We start from the raw sequence: 17,601 nt of genomic DNA on the forward strand, positions 1-17,601 counted from the left end.
CTCTCATAACTCTGAGATTTAAGACATAAGAACTTATTTAATGTTTTTCCTTCTTCATCCATGTGAGCTTTGTGGTATCATAGATCCTATGGGTCTACCTACCTCTGTATACTGTAACCTAATTTAGGGCTTGAAGGCTTGAAATATATCAGGCATTTAATTGATGTATATAAATGTAATGATTGTATGTATTTTATGTGTCTAAATCTAGCCCAACTCTCTCTTCGATTTACACATACACAATTCTGCTAATGACTAAGTATTTAATTTTGAAAATTCAAGATAACTCCACTACTTACAGCTAATTACTTCTATTTGTGGTACAGTTAGTGATTTTAGGCATTCTCTAGCAGCAGAGAGAGATCCAGGTGGTGGAACCATTTTACTCCTTGCTTCTAATACTCTGTCCTGCTACAATATCTATCAAGATCATGTTTTCCTTGAAGAATCAGACATTCTGTGAAGCTGTCTGCTCCAACAATTGCAGAAAGGACATAGAAAGAAGTATTTTATGCCATTGAACCCCTAAGCCTATATAAATTTTCTATCACATCTACTTCCACTTTCCAGTACTGTGACAATCTTTGCTGGGTAACATTAACATGTTAATATTACTCAGTTTTATCATTTCACTTGCTGTGGAAACTGCCCTAAGTCACCACAAACTCACACATATGAAAACCATGCTCTGAGTCCCTCAGAACTTTTGACTGCTGATATTCAAAGCCAATGTTGGACTACAAAGTATCTCTAATGTCGTATTTTGTATGAGTATTTTTTCATTGGTGTGAGTTTAAATATCTATTCAGATATCATTTGAATTTTTCTATACTGTGTTGCCCAATCTTTTGATTAAAATATTCATCAAAAGGTGTTCTGGCTGCCCTAGCTGGGTAGCCTAGTTGGTTAGCGTGTTATCTGGCTACAGCAAGGTTGTGGGTTCAATCCTTGGTCAGGGCACATACAAGAAACAACCAATAAATGCATAGATAAGTGGAAAAACAAATCAGTGTTTATCTCTTTCCCTTTCTCTCTCTCTCTCTGAAATTTGATTAAAAAAAATAAGGTGTTCTGGCTGCTTGAACAGTGAGGAAAAAAATACAAAGAACTACTCAGGTAATAACTCAATGTTATTGACTTCACAATACAACTTTTTTCACAATCCAGACCAGAAAACAGAAACAAAAACAGATAAAAACAATCCAATATGGACACCATTCAAACAAGAGCTTTATTACTGCAAGAGGAAAGGAAATTAAAACCTCAGTTGGAGAAATTATTTCTAGATTGGAGAGAGGATATCTCTTCCATAGAAAAACGAGGGCTAAAGATAGCTTTAATATTTACGTTTATGCTAGTGGTTTCCCAAGCTTTCCTCAGAATTGAACAACCACATATTCAGCTCCCAAATATATCCTGGGGTTTTCTAGCATGTATATCAGAGATGTCTCAAGTCACCATTTTCAAAATGGAATAAATAGGCTTCCCTGATCTTGAACTGATTATCCACCTGCAGTTGTATTCTCAATGAGTGGGATCACTATCTGACCCATGCGGCTATTCTATTAACCATTCTTAACCCAAAACTTACTCAAGTATTTCCAATCTTAAAATAAACATAAAGTACCACTACCAATCACTATAACCAACACTACATAAAACTTTCTTTTTTTCTCTTATAACCAAATTCCTTTAAAAAATTTGTTCTTTTTTATGCCTCTCAATGTATTCATTCTTCAACTTCTGTTTTTCAATTAAAATCTTATTTCTACTCTCAGCTTTATGATGAAATTGCATTGTTAATAAACTAAATGTATAATTTTCAAACTTATTCTTATTGATCTTTTAAATAGCGCTATATACTACTGAAGACTCCATTTTTGGTTTTTGCTTCTTAGTTATGTTATTTTAAATTTTCAAAGCATTGTTTTTATTGTTTTAACATTTTGTACTTTGCTTTATGACCTTTCCAAGATACTGTAATTAACTGAGGGTAGAGGGGCTAATTGCATGGCTTTTATGTATTCCAGGGAAAAGGCCACAGTTAGGGGTTTATTCTATTAGTGATTGGGAACCACTGAAAGATTTTTAATTGACTCATATCTTTATTAACACTGTGCTTAAGAATTAACACTTTAGTATAATTGATAGTGATTCACTCCAAAGTTCAGAAGATAGAATAATGATGATTAGTTGGGCGGCAATTGAAATAGTCTTAACAGGAGATAACAAACATCTTAAATATTTTAGTGAAAATAAAGACAAAAATAATTGTTGAATACATGTTAAGCAATTAGAATATTGGGTATAATAAAGAAGACTACAAAATTACTTTTATTTTCTAAATGAACGTTTTAATGAAATGGCTCTCAACTGGGAATGATTTGGAACCTGTCCCCTCATTAAATGACATTGGCAATATCTGGTTGATTGTCGCAACTGGGGGAGATGCTTCAGCATTTAGTGGATTAAAGTCAGATATGCTGGCCTCTACATACTGTGATGCACAGGACAACCTTATTCAACAAAGACATTTTTAGAAAAAAAAATATTCATAGTTCTGATGTTAAGAAGCTCTGGTTTAGTCAAAGTACATAAAGTAGGTTTCAAGGAAAAATTTTCTAGTTATGCTAAATTAGAGACTAATGAGTATCCAGGTGTATGTGTTTGATATTGGTTATATGAATAGATCTGGAACTCAGAAGAGAGTTCATATCTTGAAATATAGATTTGGAAATGGAAAACATATAGTTGATATATGAAGATTTCAGGGAGATTAATCAGTGCTAAAATGTAAGCAAATCACCACCTAGTTTGTGACTCCACACAAGTGTGCTAACAATGTGTTTGGGTACCAAGATGTTGATCATGCTATGCTCATGGTGGATGAGTTGGGCTTAAGGTAGATGTAGTCCTTGATATAACCCATAATATTCAGGGTTAAGAAATTTTCTTTTAACTCAATGGTCCACAATAAATGTTTTTATTTTCTATGTGGTCTACGATATGAGAATGTTGGGAAACACTAAGAAAGTAAAGAATGAAAAATAAAAAGAATAAGGAATACTGGAATTTAAGGGATATATCAGAGTAGAGGAAAGTGACAGAAAACTAGAAGAAAGGACAGTTGTGGAAGCAAAAATAAAAAAGGACTATTATAAAAGAACATATATAAGGACATATATATGTTATATAAAGGGACATATATAAGATGTTTAAGGGATGCCAATTAAGATAAGAATTTATATGTAGTAACTAACGAGAACAGAGATACCAGTGACTCTGAAGAGTGCAGTCCTAGTAGTGCTTACTGTTGACTAGAATGCCTATTCCACAATGTTTATATTTACACATGGGGAAGAGGCCTCCTTCCCACTTTACTTAAAAGAAGATGTTAGACTGCAGATATCCTACTTTTCCTCTACTTATTCTTTGTGTTTATTTAATGGGAAGAAAATTTATTTACTAAATTGGTAAGATTTACAATACTTTGGGTTCTCTGGACCACATCCAAAAACCACAGAATTTAACACTGGCCTGAAAAGAGGACAGTAAACTTAACATTTTTTTTTTCTATTTTTACTTGTTAGTTCACAGAAGAGGCAAGAAGAGTTTATTATTATCTTGTTTGTTTGCTTATTTACTTCACAGCAGATTTCTGAACTTGAGTCATCTTGCATAACTAAAATTGTATACCCATTAAATAGCAACTCCCCATTCCCCTCCCTCCGGTAATGATCACTCTACTCCCTGCTTCTATGAGGAGGCCTATTTTTTACACCCTATGTGAGTGCTATCATGTAACATTTGTCCTTCTGGGACTGTCATGTAACCTAGTGTAATTTCCTCAATGTTCATCCATGTTATCACATATAACAAGATTTCCTTCTTTTTAGAGCTAAATGATATTCTATTTTATGTAGAAACCATATTTTCTTTTTTCTTTCATCTGTCAACAGACATTTAGGTCTTTTCCATTTTCTTGGCTATGGTAAATAATGCTGCAATGAACTTGAGAATTTAGATATCTCTTCAAAATACTGATATTATTTCCTTTGCATATATACCTATAAGTGGGATTACTGAATCACATTGTCATTATAGTTTTAAGCTTTGATGAACCTCCATGCCATTTTCCATAGTGGTTAAACCAAATTACAGTCACACCAACAATGCACAACCCTTATATTTTCTCCATAATTTTGCCAATACTTACCTTTATTCTTCTCTTTTGATAATAATCACCTTAACAGATATGAGGTGATGTTTTATTTTCATTTTGCTAATTATTAGTGTTATTAAACATCTTTTTGTATACTGTTGGCCATTATATAGCTTATCCTTCCTCCCCCCGAGTGGGACACATTGTTTTATTTATTCTCAATAAACAATATATTTTTATTTTTTCCATCACCATTTTTACCCTCTATACCCTCTTCTATCTCTGGACACCCACCCCTCCTCCCCACAATTGCCACACTGTTGTCATGTCCATGAGTTCTTTCTATTTCTTTTTACATTTTGCTCATCCCCTCCCCTCCCTCAACCTTCCCACCCTGAGCTCTCTATCTATGATTCTGTCTCTATTTTGCTAGTTAGTTCAATTTGTTCATTACATTTCACATATGAATGAAATAATATGACATTTGTCTGTCTCTGACTGGCTTATTTCACTTAGCATAATGTTCTCCAGGTCCATCCATACTGTTGCAAAGAGTAAAAGTGTCTTCTTTTTTATGGCCAAATAGTATTCCACTGTATAAATGTACCATGGCTGTTTTATCCACTCATCTACTGATAGACACTTGGGCTGTTTCCAAATCTTGGCTATTGTAAATAACATTATAATGAACATAAAAGTACATATATTCCTTCTAACATAAATCAATGTTCAAGTCCTTTGTCCATTTTTAATAGGATTTTTCTGTTAAGTTGTAAGAGTTCCTTATATCTTTTAAGCCCATATCGAGTGTATGGTTTGCTAATATTTATTCCATTCAATGTCCTTTTTTAAATGAAATTAGAAAAAAAAGCCCTATAATTCACATAAGACAAAAAAATTGACAAAGAAGAATAAAACTGAAGGCATCACATTTACTGATTTTAAAATATTTAAAAAGTCTACAGTAATTACAACAGGATGATATTCTCATAAATACATATATATATATATATATACACTAATGGGATAGAAAGGAGAATTCAGAAATAAATCCACAGGTAGGGCTCATGCACGTGAACAACAAACAGTATGGACCACATGTATACAATCAATTTTGACAAGAGTGCTAAGAATGCTCAATGAAGAAAGAAGTCTCTTGAACTAATTGTTGAGAAAAATTGATATCTATATGCAAAAGGATAAAACTGGAATTTTTTTTCTTACACCACACACAAAAATATACAAAATAGATGAAAAACTTACAAATAACACTGAAACTGCAAAACTCCTAAAGAAAAATCATAGGTGGAAAGCTTCCTGACATCAGTTTTGGCAATGGTTTCTTGAAAATACATAATCCTGAAAGTATAGGCAACAAAAACACAGACAAGCACCATATAATCTTACTCTTATGTTGAATCTAATGGACAAAATAAAATAAGAAACAAAATAGAAACAGACTCATAGATACAGAGAACAGACTGACAAGGGTCAGAGGGGAAGGGGGTTGTTTAGATGAAAAAACTGAAGGGATTAACCAAAGATAAAAGCAAAACAAACAAAAAATAAAACCTCAGAAGCACAGACCACAGTATGGTGATTACCAGAGGGATGGGGTAGGGGAAGAAAGAGAAAGTAAAAAACAAACAAAAATAGACTAATTTGACTACATCGAATTTTTGTTTGTTTTGTTTTATTATTGTTTAGAATTTCCATCTTTAAGTAATACTTAAAGACTCATTCTTTATTTAAAAATTCACACTTCCATGAATGTGACTACGTAAATATATTTAAGAACACTTTAATAGATTTGCCTTTCCTCACAGACAGATCATAAGCAATGGGGAAAAAACAAGGGGCCAAATGGTGTTATTTTGCATAAAGCAGCCTACGAAGTCCTCTGTGTTGCAAAGGAAATGAGGAAGAAAATAGAATAAAGTTTACAAGTGATGGTAGGGTTGTTTTAGATATGCACTGGAATGATGTTCAGACATTGCAGATATCCACAGGGAGAGTGTCCTTGGTGTATCCCTGTTTTCTTGGGTTAATGTATGTAGAAGTAAAGAGAGGATGACCTGATAGAGTGGAAGAAAACAGAATAAAAAATAAAAATAAAAACTCATAATGAGATCATAGAAAGTGTAGAAAAAGAGTTAGGAAGACAGGAAAAAAAGAATGAGTGAGAATTCTCAGAATATTTTAAGTTGTGATTTCAGAGATACAAATATGAAACAGCAATAACCAGTAGCCATAAAATTGCAAGTATAAACTATGCATATGCTGAAAATACTAGTAATAACAAGGAATCAGATCAAACAAAACCCTTATTTTTTATCAAATCATTTCACTACTAATAAAAATTGTCATTTTTGTTCTGTTTATATGAAGAAGTTAGCTTTATAGATTTTATTCCGTAAGAAAAAATTAAATCTTAACTTGATATTCCTCAAAGTGTATTTCACAGAAAAGATGGTTTCATTAGCTGCTTGAAACAAATAATTTTATTTTATGATCAAATAATTTTAGCAAGTACTGCACACTTCACCTCCCTGTTAGATATTCACTTAAGAATACTTGAGGATCTATTAAGTTCTGCAGTGAATAAATCTCTTTAGTTTTCAACATATTTACCAAAATGACCACAGGATCCTCTTTGCCACAAGTTAACATTTTTAATATATTCTGAACAGCTGTTCCTTAAACTCTTTAAGAATCATTTTTTAAGGTAAACAATATATATGTATATATTTAAATCTCAGCTTTTATTGTTTCCATGTCACAAGTTTGAACTTCTTTTCCTGGAAACCATCTCTGAATACAAAATGTCCAATCAATTAGTTAGGATGAGCTACCCAAACAGAGATGGATAATAGCGTTTAATCAAATTCCTGTGGGGAGGAGTGGGCTGTGGCTTCCCTGATGGCAGCTTAGCGTGAGAAGTTTGCTCTCCCTTGCCGAGTTCAATGGCTGGCGGTGTGGGCGCTTCTGTGCTACTGCCGGGTTGGCATAGGTACCCCTGATTCCTCCTAATCTACGAAATGTCAATGTTGTCAGAAATAGATCTGGACTGAAAGGGTGAGAAAAAGACTTGCAATTTGAATTTGCCAGACATTGCTACCATTATAACACCAAGCCTCTTATGAAAAACCAGTGTTCTCTGCCATGCACAAAAGGGCAGGATGTGGTTGTGAGTGTCCATTCCAAAGAGTGCGTTAATCTCCTGGAACAGTGGGCAGCAGTGGCAAGGAGTGTCCCCTTGATCATGTCCGTCTCACGGTCTGGCGTGAGAACACTCGGATGATCCCCGTCCTTGCTTTTATTATCTGGTGTGGCTCTTGCGTTGGGAAACTATTCCTCTGGAGAGAAAACTGCCACTTTCACCACACTTGTGTGCTATGGCCTGACTCATGAAGGTATTTCTTTTGGACTTTCCCCTCTGCCTCTAGTTTGTTCCAGGTTTGCGACTTTTATAAAGACAATTGTACTGTCTAGCATTCACATAAAACAGCTCCTTTTCAAGCATCTCTGTCCCATTTGGAGGGATGCTTTGGAGAGTAGGCACAGAGCCAGCCCCGGGCACTGCCATAACCAGCCCTCCTGAGCTGATTACATTCATGGGTAGAGTTACAATGTCAGGCCCTTTCCAACTACGGGTTGTGTGGCTCTTGGATGCTGTCTGAACAACCTGTGCCCCTGCCAAACTGGCTGCTGGGAAGGGGGTCGTGCCTTGCTGGAGTGATGCTCTCTGTATTAACTGGCTGATAGAAGATAGGCAGTCCTTCAATAGTCTGTGTTACTTGCTTCCCCTGGACAGAGATCTTCTGCTGTGTTTGTGTGTGGCTGGCAGTGACCACTGTCTGTGGCTGTTGGACCTGCTGAGTCTGATTCTCTTGGCCCTGCTCTTGCAAAGCCTGTCCTCTTTTTCCCACCCACATCTGAGTCTCTCTCTGTAGATCCAACTATATCTGCTACAAATTCTGTGTCCCAGATGCAGATACTTGCCTGATAATTTGATCTTGTCCAAGAGGGACAGTTTGTACAACAATAGGTTGGCCAGTCACTGTGATTAACAGGCCAGTGATTTGCATTGACTTGTATCACTAATGCCCTGGACCTGCTGTCGAACCTGTCCAACAATCTGCTCTATTGAAATATTGATCTTTACTGCATTCTGTTCCATGGTCCAAACAAGTGAGAATCCCATTCAAAGAGAGTATCACCCTGGAGATCCTAGAATATTCTGAAGTGGTCTGCAGAGTGCGAAGGAATTTGCAGCAGAAAGACTAACTCTGTCTCTGGGGTCTGAAAACCTGGCCCTAGGGGTGGGCAAAAGGGATACAGCCCCAGCTGGCACTAGCATTCTTCCAGGGTCCAGAACCCCGATGTGCTGCCCCCGTGGTGGCATCCCTGCATGAGGCGGGCCTCTGAAGTCCTTGGACTGGGTGCCTGGAGGCACACACAGGCTCTGGGTCAGGGCCACAAGATGCTCTGCTCAGCTGGCTAGTCACAGCTCAACTGTAACAACTTATTTTTTCTTCAACATATATTCATGAACATGCACAGTGGACTGTATTACTTTCTGATTGGGATATAGAAGTATTTAGGCAAGAATTATCCATAAAATCTATCTATAATGCAGTAAAAATGAGAAAAGCATGGAAAACTATGATAAAACAAACAAGGAGATAAAAGACACATAGAAAGAAAGTTATAGGGATATCAGCAGAGTGCAACCCTGTTGAAAAATCAGAGACTAGAGCACAGAAAGAGTAATATTTGAGCAAGACCTTTAATGTGAAAAGGATTTTGAAGAGAAAAATGGGGAATTTATGGAAAACAGATAGGGCAAGTGTCTTTCAAAAAGTAGAGAACAGTCCAATGTAACAAGAGCGTAAGATAAACACAAAGGAGTTTAAATTTCCTAAATGCTGTTACTGTATTTTCCCTCAAGTCTTTTCTTTCTTTTGATCTCTGTATGTGGTATTTGTCCAGTATAGATTTATCATTGCAACCTTGAGGGTCAGCATTTCCCAGGTTTCTGACCTTAAACTTCTAACTTTGCAAACTCATTCTGAGAGGTGACATCCACAGCCTTGATGAACAACATGAAGGCTGATGACTCGATCCAAAACAGTCTCCTAAACTCAGACCATTTCGCCAAATGCCTCCTAGATATTTCCCAGTGAATGCCTCATGATAATTCTAAAAGCATTATGTCCATCTCTTCCTCACAGACCTATGTTGCCTTGAGTTCCCTAACTTAATCTACAGCAATAAAGTACTTGAGAAAAACAATAAGGAAGACTCCCTAGGCAACAATAATAATCATATGATGTCACATCTCTAGGCAATTTAGGATCTCCCTCAGAAACGTTCCACACAGAAGAAATGAGAGAGAGTGACAGTAATCGATCCTACAGATAGTTATACTGGCAAAGACACTGTCCTGAGATGTGCCTCTGCAGAGAGGTGGGAGAAGACAGCAAAATAAATTTTCAGCTTTAAAGGGAGGCCTGCAGGACTAGCTACCTAATTTGTAGTGCCTAGTGAAAAAAGAAAAGTTGGGCCTCTGGTTCAAAAATTATTAAGAATTCCAAGTCAGCCCCAGGAGAGCATTGAACCATGTGTGGGACTCTTGCAAGTGGAAGCCCTGGTGACTGCTCAGCCCACACCCCTGAAGTCATTCCCAAGCCTGACAACCTGCTGGAATTGACTGAGTAATAAAGCACTTAGGGTTCACATTAAAGGACAATAAGCTTCTATGAAACAGAGAAAAACACTGATAAAATTTTAATAAAATTAAAACTATATTGGGTGTCTTGTCTTTCTTGGGCTTTTTAGTTAGCTAATGAATGAATACATTAGATACTTTTGGGTTTTAGTTGGGACTTTACAAATCTACATTTTAATTCTTTGGTTCTTTGCTGTTTCTATGAACCCATGGCCTCATTTTAATAAGTGTTATAATACCAACCTTAAAAAAAGGGGAGAGAAACGTGAGCTCTAAAGGACAAAAAAAGTGACAAAGAAATGTTCAGTGCCCTGTGCATTCTCTATTCAGCTCTACTATGTCCTCAGAGATGTTATGAAATCTTTTGTAAATAATCACACCAATTAAGGACTTGTGCTTTTACTTTATTAACTCACAACCATTTTGTATTCATAACATTTCATACTAATACGTTGACATTTATTAATGTATTTTATGTTCAAGTAGCTCTCACTGTGTCCATCAATATTTGTCTTAACCTGAATATGTTTATTTTAATGAAAATATTCATGCAGTTCTGATGAAGGTTTGTTTTCAATTCTGACATTTTATCTGCAACTTCATGATAACCTCAGAAAAAAACATACTATTTCTATTCATATTTCAGTATGCTATTATTTAATTCCTTCCATTATCCCTTAGTGGTAAAAAGTCTTCTATTATTGATCATACTATCTTCAAAGAAATATTGAAAGACTCCTCTGTTATTTTATTCACTTTCAGTGCAACATATCTTTGTATCAACTGTGCTTTTTGCAGTCAATGCATTTTAGTTTTCTTTCGTTATTTACTCTTTTCAGTATATGCAACATTTCCCCAAATTTAAGTATATTAGGTATTGAGGCAAAATGCATACCTAGTAAGGCATATATAAAAGAATTCTATATCTAGGATACATTTGTGCATCACTGTTGAGATATATATATATATATATATATATATATATATATATATATATATATACTCCCTTGTGGTCCAGTTTTGATCCCTCCTCATTGGAACCTGTCAATCATTGTAAACTGTATGTGGGTATTCTAATGTGAGGATATTTCCCAGAGGCTAAAACAACTGAAAATCTTGGGTAAACAACAACAAAAAAATCTAATAAATAAATAAATAAATTCAACAAAAAACATGTCAGAGTGTACCATTCTGCATATTATTAATACATGGATTTTCTCTATTCTGCAATAGAGAAAAGAAGAAAAAAATCTATTACTAAAGTTCTTAAGGCAAAATGGTTTTTAAATTCATCTTGTTTTAAAAAATAAGTTAAATGTCTTGAAAAAATATAGATACCTGATATCTCATACCATGAATTTTACATAGGGGAAGGTTTTTTTGCTTTTAGTAAATGGTACATGTATATCTTTTGATACATAATTCTAATGACATACATAGCATATGAGTGTTTCTGTAATCTTCTTTTGCCTCGTTGGTTATTCTGGTCATGTGTGATACCCAGTTGTTTCCAATGTTGTTATACCCAGGTTCTCTTTTCTGTTTTATTTAATAATAATGAATGGGGAAAACCTAATTAGAGAGCAAGTTTTTGAAATTAAAAAAACCCCACAAATTAGAATATATCTCTATAAAATTTTATTTTTCAGAAATTGTTTTAAGTTCCTGATATCTGTTTTCATATTGCACATTCCATAGTGGGAGTGAAGTATTTGGTTCTAAATCATGTACACATTACTTTGGTTATAGTTTCCAATATTTTATCAGTTTACCACACAAGATCCAAATTCATATTTATCCTGGGGGAATGTGAAAATAAGTCTGTAGGATTTTGTAGTAAGTATTTAAGCAAGATCTAAATTATGAAATATAGGAGTATTTGAATGAGTTTATTATTATTGTGTTATTGTTTTGTTGTTTTTACTTTATGAGAGCACAATAAGCTCTGAAGTCTCAGTTATTTAATAGTCTCTGAATAACAAAGTCTGAACAAGTACCAATGTCAGCCATGTAATGTGTAACTTGCATTCCCTGCATAATTGGATTTTTACCATAGGAGCTGGTATCCCAAGTTCCAGTTTGTCCTCCTCCAATATATTTGAGTTTGGGTGTCCATATATGGTACTCTTTGAGAGGATTTGTGTTAGAGATGATATAGGCATCTCCATGAAAAACAGTCTTAACGCGATGAATTCAAGAATACATCAAAAGATAATTCATTGAAAACTGGGGAGAGTCTCGCATTTCTGTTATCTTGCTATGATCTTTCATAGAAGCATTACATCTTAATTCCCAAAATAATAACAAAATACAGAGAATGGCTATCTTACCCAGAGATGCAGGTGTATGCTTAGTAAGGGAAACATAAATAGTAAGAGAAAGATACAACTGTAAGGTTTACAATACAATTATAACTACTTCATAAGCATGATCAACATTAAATAAATTCAATATTGCTGGAACTTATTTTCTAACGGTGATATTAAATTATATTATCTTGGGGCTGTATTAATTAAATTCAAAAGCAATGGGCTCATGGAGAATCCTCCAAACTGAGGCAATATGTGTTACAAATAAATTCACCATTTGCTTATAATATCTTGGGATTCAAGCTACTGCATTCTTCTGGAGTTGGATTTTGAAAAAGGAACAAGGCTGTAGGAATATGCATCAAAGGGAGCTGGAATGAAGGTCAAGACCACTACAGAAAATATTTTCAATTCTGGAATACACATTAATTCAGATTCAGTACTGCACATAATGTTGAAGGGACAGAGGTAAATTTTAGGGGAAAAAATGGTTATATTTGTTGGTATTGTCCCTTTCGCTGCTCATGTCCCCGAATTCTGTGAGATTCAGCCTCTGATAACTAATATTCTTTATTGTGAATTATTAAGAACAACATAGAATTGTCTAGGCTTACACAAATAATTTTAACTGATAGATGTATTTATATAATTTTATGCATTGAAAATAGACAATGTACTTGGTATAGTAAAAATAAACCACAGACTAGAGAAAAAATTCTTATATTAAAAAAAAATCTTGAGACCATGTTCTCTTACCATAATGCAATAAAATTAGAAAATAATGAAAAGATGTCACAAAATCCTCATATCTGATAACTATCAACATACAAAGCAAATGTTGCTTTAAAGAGATAATAAGGAAATCTGCAAAATACTTAGTGCCTAATTCCTATGGAATTCTCATATGCCAAAATATGTGAGCTAAAAATAAAGTAGGCCTTGTAAGAAAATGTGTTGCATAAAATGCAACTCAAAACTAAAATGTGTCTACAATACAGATACTAGAATGGTAAAAGTTAAAGAGATGGTCAATAACAAGTATTGATGAGAATGAAAAAAAATATATATATGTATATATTGCTGGTGGCAAAGTAAATTGGCATAGCCACTTCGAAATGTTTTATGTTTTGGTGTTATCTTTAAAAGTTAAACACCTAACTATCTTTTTACTTAACATATACACTCCTAATTACAAGCTTAATGGAAATACTTAACACATATTAACCATAGGACTGGTACTAGGATGTTCATGAGAGCATTATTTTAATTGACTCAAAACTTGAAACTAGCCAGATGCCCAACAATATTTAAATGAAATTTAAATTGTAACATATCCACATAACATTATACTTTCAACAATAACAATGAATAATCTAGATTATATGTATGAATAGATTGTACAAATATTGTGTTGAGTGAAAGACACCAGACATAAAATAATATACACTATTTGGAAGAAATACTAGAGAATCCCACCCAGCCTGTCACTTTGGAAGAGAGCAGAAACTGAAGAGGGATGTGAGAGGATTTTTGAGAGGTTACAATTTTTGATCTAGGGTGCTAGTTTCACAATGCCATCATTTTGTTAAAATTGCATGAGTTATACTCTTAGGTTGTCTCTTCAGTATTTATAATTCAATACACAGTTTTGAAACACAGATGAAAAATGTTGAATATATTATATAAACTCTTCAAAAATTTAAAAAGAACAAGGAAGCAAATCTGACATATGAAAAATGAAGAAAATTGTTCTTTGAAAAATAACCAGAAGCAATGAGTGAGAGCAAATCACAAAGCCTGGTTCAGGCTTGAGGGTGTGTAAGAAAAATGATTCGGATTCTGTAAAATTAGTGTAATCTTAATTTCTTACGAAATTTTCAACAACTTATGGTCACATATACATATGACCGCATTTTCTTCCATTAAAACAGAAGAACAAAGCAGAGAGAGAACTAGATAAAAGGAATCCATATTAGGTCATGCTTTTTCTGTTTTAAATAGTAGAAAGGGACAGAAGTAGAGAGAAAATAAACACAAAAGCATTAGTTTTATCTTTTTACACCCTATTTCTTATTGTGGTATTGGGTTTACTTTTGTTTCCTTTATGGTAGGCGTGGCTATGTCCCACCTACCTATCAACTAACATGTGTGTCCTTTAGCCGTATCTAAAAATCCTTGGTGACATGTAGAGATACTTCCTCATTAATCTGTTGAACTGTGTTTTTAATTCTACATTTAAGAAAAAAATAGCATAGGGCCAATTTAATTAGCAGGTGACAATAATTTCAGCACAGCTCCCTGTACCACAAACCCTAACACAAAAGTTAAAAAGAATAAAAACTCCATATGATTCAACTGTTGAACTTGTTGGTACATGAATATGTTTCACCACCCACAGGCATTAAGAATTTCCTATTGTATGCCTTGCCCCCGTTGTATGCATTTTCTTACTAATCATTATTCAATAACTCAGTGATCAGAATATTTCTTAAGGATCTCTAGCCATAGGTGGAAGGAATCACTATATCAGGAAATTTGAGTACGCGATCTGTCAACAACAATCTCAGGCTCTGGGTCTGTATGACCAGCAAACTTCTTTTATATAACAATAACTAGCCCTTTGTGGCCATAACTGTGATGTTTGCCAAATAATTATTCTTGCAGCAACTATGTCATAAGTATAAAACTTGTATTATCATTTCCTCCCATCTATCACTATTCCTTGTACCTCTATTCTGCTTGAGATACCAAGATAAAGGTCTAATCTCAATCTCCTAGTGCCAGGACATTTAAAATCCTTATCCCTTAACTTTTTATTCAGTCCTTAGAAACAAAAGACAGTTAATTCTTCTTACTTTAACTATGCATTCCGAAAAATTAGTAATATCGTCATTCATTACTCCCTCTAATATAAGCTTGATATTACCGCAACAACCACTACCACACACACATACAAACACACAGACTGCAACATACTTTCTGCTATCACATCCTACTGGTAAGGTTTGAATATGAGAGGATATGCCTGAACTACCCTAAAGCAGAGAAAATTTTGGTAATTTGTACAATATGTGTATTTTATTCCACATACATTATCCCCTCAGACGTATCAGTGAGACAAAATTTTGTAGATTCCGTGATAGTGGTCTCTGGAAACAAAAACAGTGTGTTTTTTCAAGCATCTTACAATTTCTTGTCAAACACTTTATTCCAGTGGTACTATTATTGACAGGAAAGACTTCCATTTTATTTGTTAAAATTAAAGTGCTCTTGAGTTAACTGTTGATCAGAGATTGTAGATGCCCTGGGACACTCTTAGAAATGGGAGATGTCATTTTGCCTGACACGTTGTTCTGCACTAGAAACACAAGGAATTGACCATATTTACTTTCTACACTCCATAAAGGCTTTCTTTGTAGGCTTCCACCCAATTCTCTCAATCCGTTATTACTCAGCATCATTGCAATGATGAGGACCTATATTATAGATAGTCCCATGTGGAAATTTTAGAATCAGTGAACATTTTTCAATGGGATAAAGGAAATATCCTTACCAAATCAATAACTTTATTTCATTATCTTATTGATATGGCAACAACTACAGTAGTCAAAATTCTTACAGATGCTAATGAGAATGACTAGTTTTATTCAATCCACTCGAGTTCCACTGTGAGCTGTCACTAACCATCACTAACCAAAGAAAGCTGTTTAAAAATAATAACATAAATAAAATATGTATGGAAGTGTGTTGCAGCCTCTCTAGGCTGGGAAGGTCTTCTAGGGGCTCAGGTAGACAGAAGAAGATGTGTGGAGCCTTGGGGATGCTTGACATGCCTTTGTTCTGGAGAATCACACAGGCTGCAAGCCTGTGTCTACATCGTCCACAGGCCACAAGCTCATGTGTCACATGGGCCACAAGTCCGTGTTCAAGTCTGTGCCCCTACTCCCTACCTTGTCCTAAGCTCCTACCCCTTAAATACTAGCCCTAAACAAAGCAGGCTACAAGCCAGAAAGTGAAGTAAATATCAAGAGCTGGGCATGTGATCCTACTCAAGGCTATGGGGCAGTTTATCGCACCCAGGCTAAGCCGGGAGATCCAGGCTCAAGGCTGTGAGGACAATGCTTTATCAGAGCTGCTTCCTCCAGTTACCCATGCACCTGGGTGAGGGAGCCAGATCACCTCCACCTACCCTACAGGAGGGCATTGCTCTTTCCTGTCTTCAAAGATTCACTTAAAAAAATACAAAGTATTTAAACTTGTTAAGAACTGAGATAAGCTGTTCAAATTAAGGAACTTCTATTAGAGCTCCAACTTTAGTCTGGACCTTGACTCTGCCAAATGCATGAAATAGCACTATCCTGAAATTTCATTTGTTTAGTCCTACAATATTTGCTGCCTGATCTACTATCATAGTTTCTCTAATTTAGGGTTACCAGAAAAACACCCCACTTCAATGACTTTGCTAATTTTTCTATTTTCCTTAATAATTCTCCATGCCCTAAAGTAGTAGTCCCACCACATATTGACACTAACTCCAACGTGCTTGAATGTTCTATAGAATATGAAATGGCTTAATATTTGGGCATTACCTTCAAGCTCAGCTATTACCAGCCAGGTAAGCTCTGCTACATGGTTAGTTATTGTATCTGTGCCCAAGGGACAGATTAAAGTGTGCCATTATGAGAATTGACCTAAATACTCATTTTTTCTTTCCTACAACTATCATAAAGTCTTAGTGCATTTGAGCAGTTTGAAACCTCCCTTCCCAAATCTGCTCATAAATAGGTACATAATACAACTATAAATTGTGTGAACAATATCAGGTACAGAAGACCCGAGTAGAGGCAATCAAGCCACAGGGTACCCACTCAGTTGTCCCCAGTTATGGTACAGATAAACTGTCGTAGTCTCCTAAATCCATACCGGCTCTAAGGAATCTGTCAGCATCTGAGACTAGTTGCTACAAGCAGCCTTGACTCAAGGGTAAAGTCAAGAATAGGGAATGAACTCACCTGTGTAAATCTACCAGCAGAGCCTAGTCTACCTCCAGAGTCCCAATTTTCAAACCCTTACTTAAGTTAGAGGTTGAAAGTTGCCCTCGTAAACGTCCTTGGAATTGAAAGTTGGGCTCAAGATAAGATACTTGTGGCTTGTCTGGCTTTCTACCTGAGGCCCTCTCCTTAAAGGCCTCTTAGAATGCTACTTTTTGCCTTAAAACAAAACAAAAGGAGGATGCATCTCATATTTATTCTGGTCTTTCCCCTTTCTCATTTAAACCACTAGTCTATTCTGCTAATCCTGTCACAGCTGCTTCAAACAAAGTCCACAGAGCACATTTTCATAATATTTATCATGGCTTTGTGTGTATGCATGTTTGCATTTACACATATGTGTACACA

The 17,601-nt window shown here is 35.2% G+C and overlaps 1 pseudogene; it reads right to left on the reverse strand.

Annotated features, from left to right (window-relative positions):
* Positions 1 to 7,539: 7,539 nt before the first annotated feature.
* Positions 7,540 to 8,342, reverse strand: LOC129081045 (nuclear transcription factor Y subunit alpha-like; annotated as a pseudogene).
* Positions 8,343 to 17,601: the final 9,259 nt, after the last annotated feature.

This window comes from Pteronotus mesoamericanus, unplaced genomic scaffold (genome assembly GCF_021234165.1).
Source record: "Pteronotus mesoamericanus isolate MK-2021 breed Mesoamerican mustached bat unplaced genomic scaffold, CSHL_Meso_final contig_94, whole genome shotgun sequence".
Lineage (NCBI taxonomy): Eukaryota > Metazoa > Chordata > Mammalia > Chiroptera > Mormoopidae > Pteronotus > Pteronotus mesoamericanus.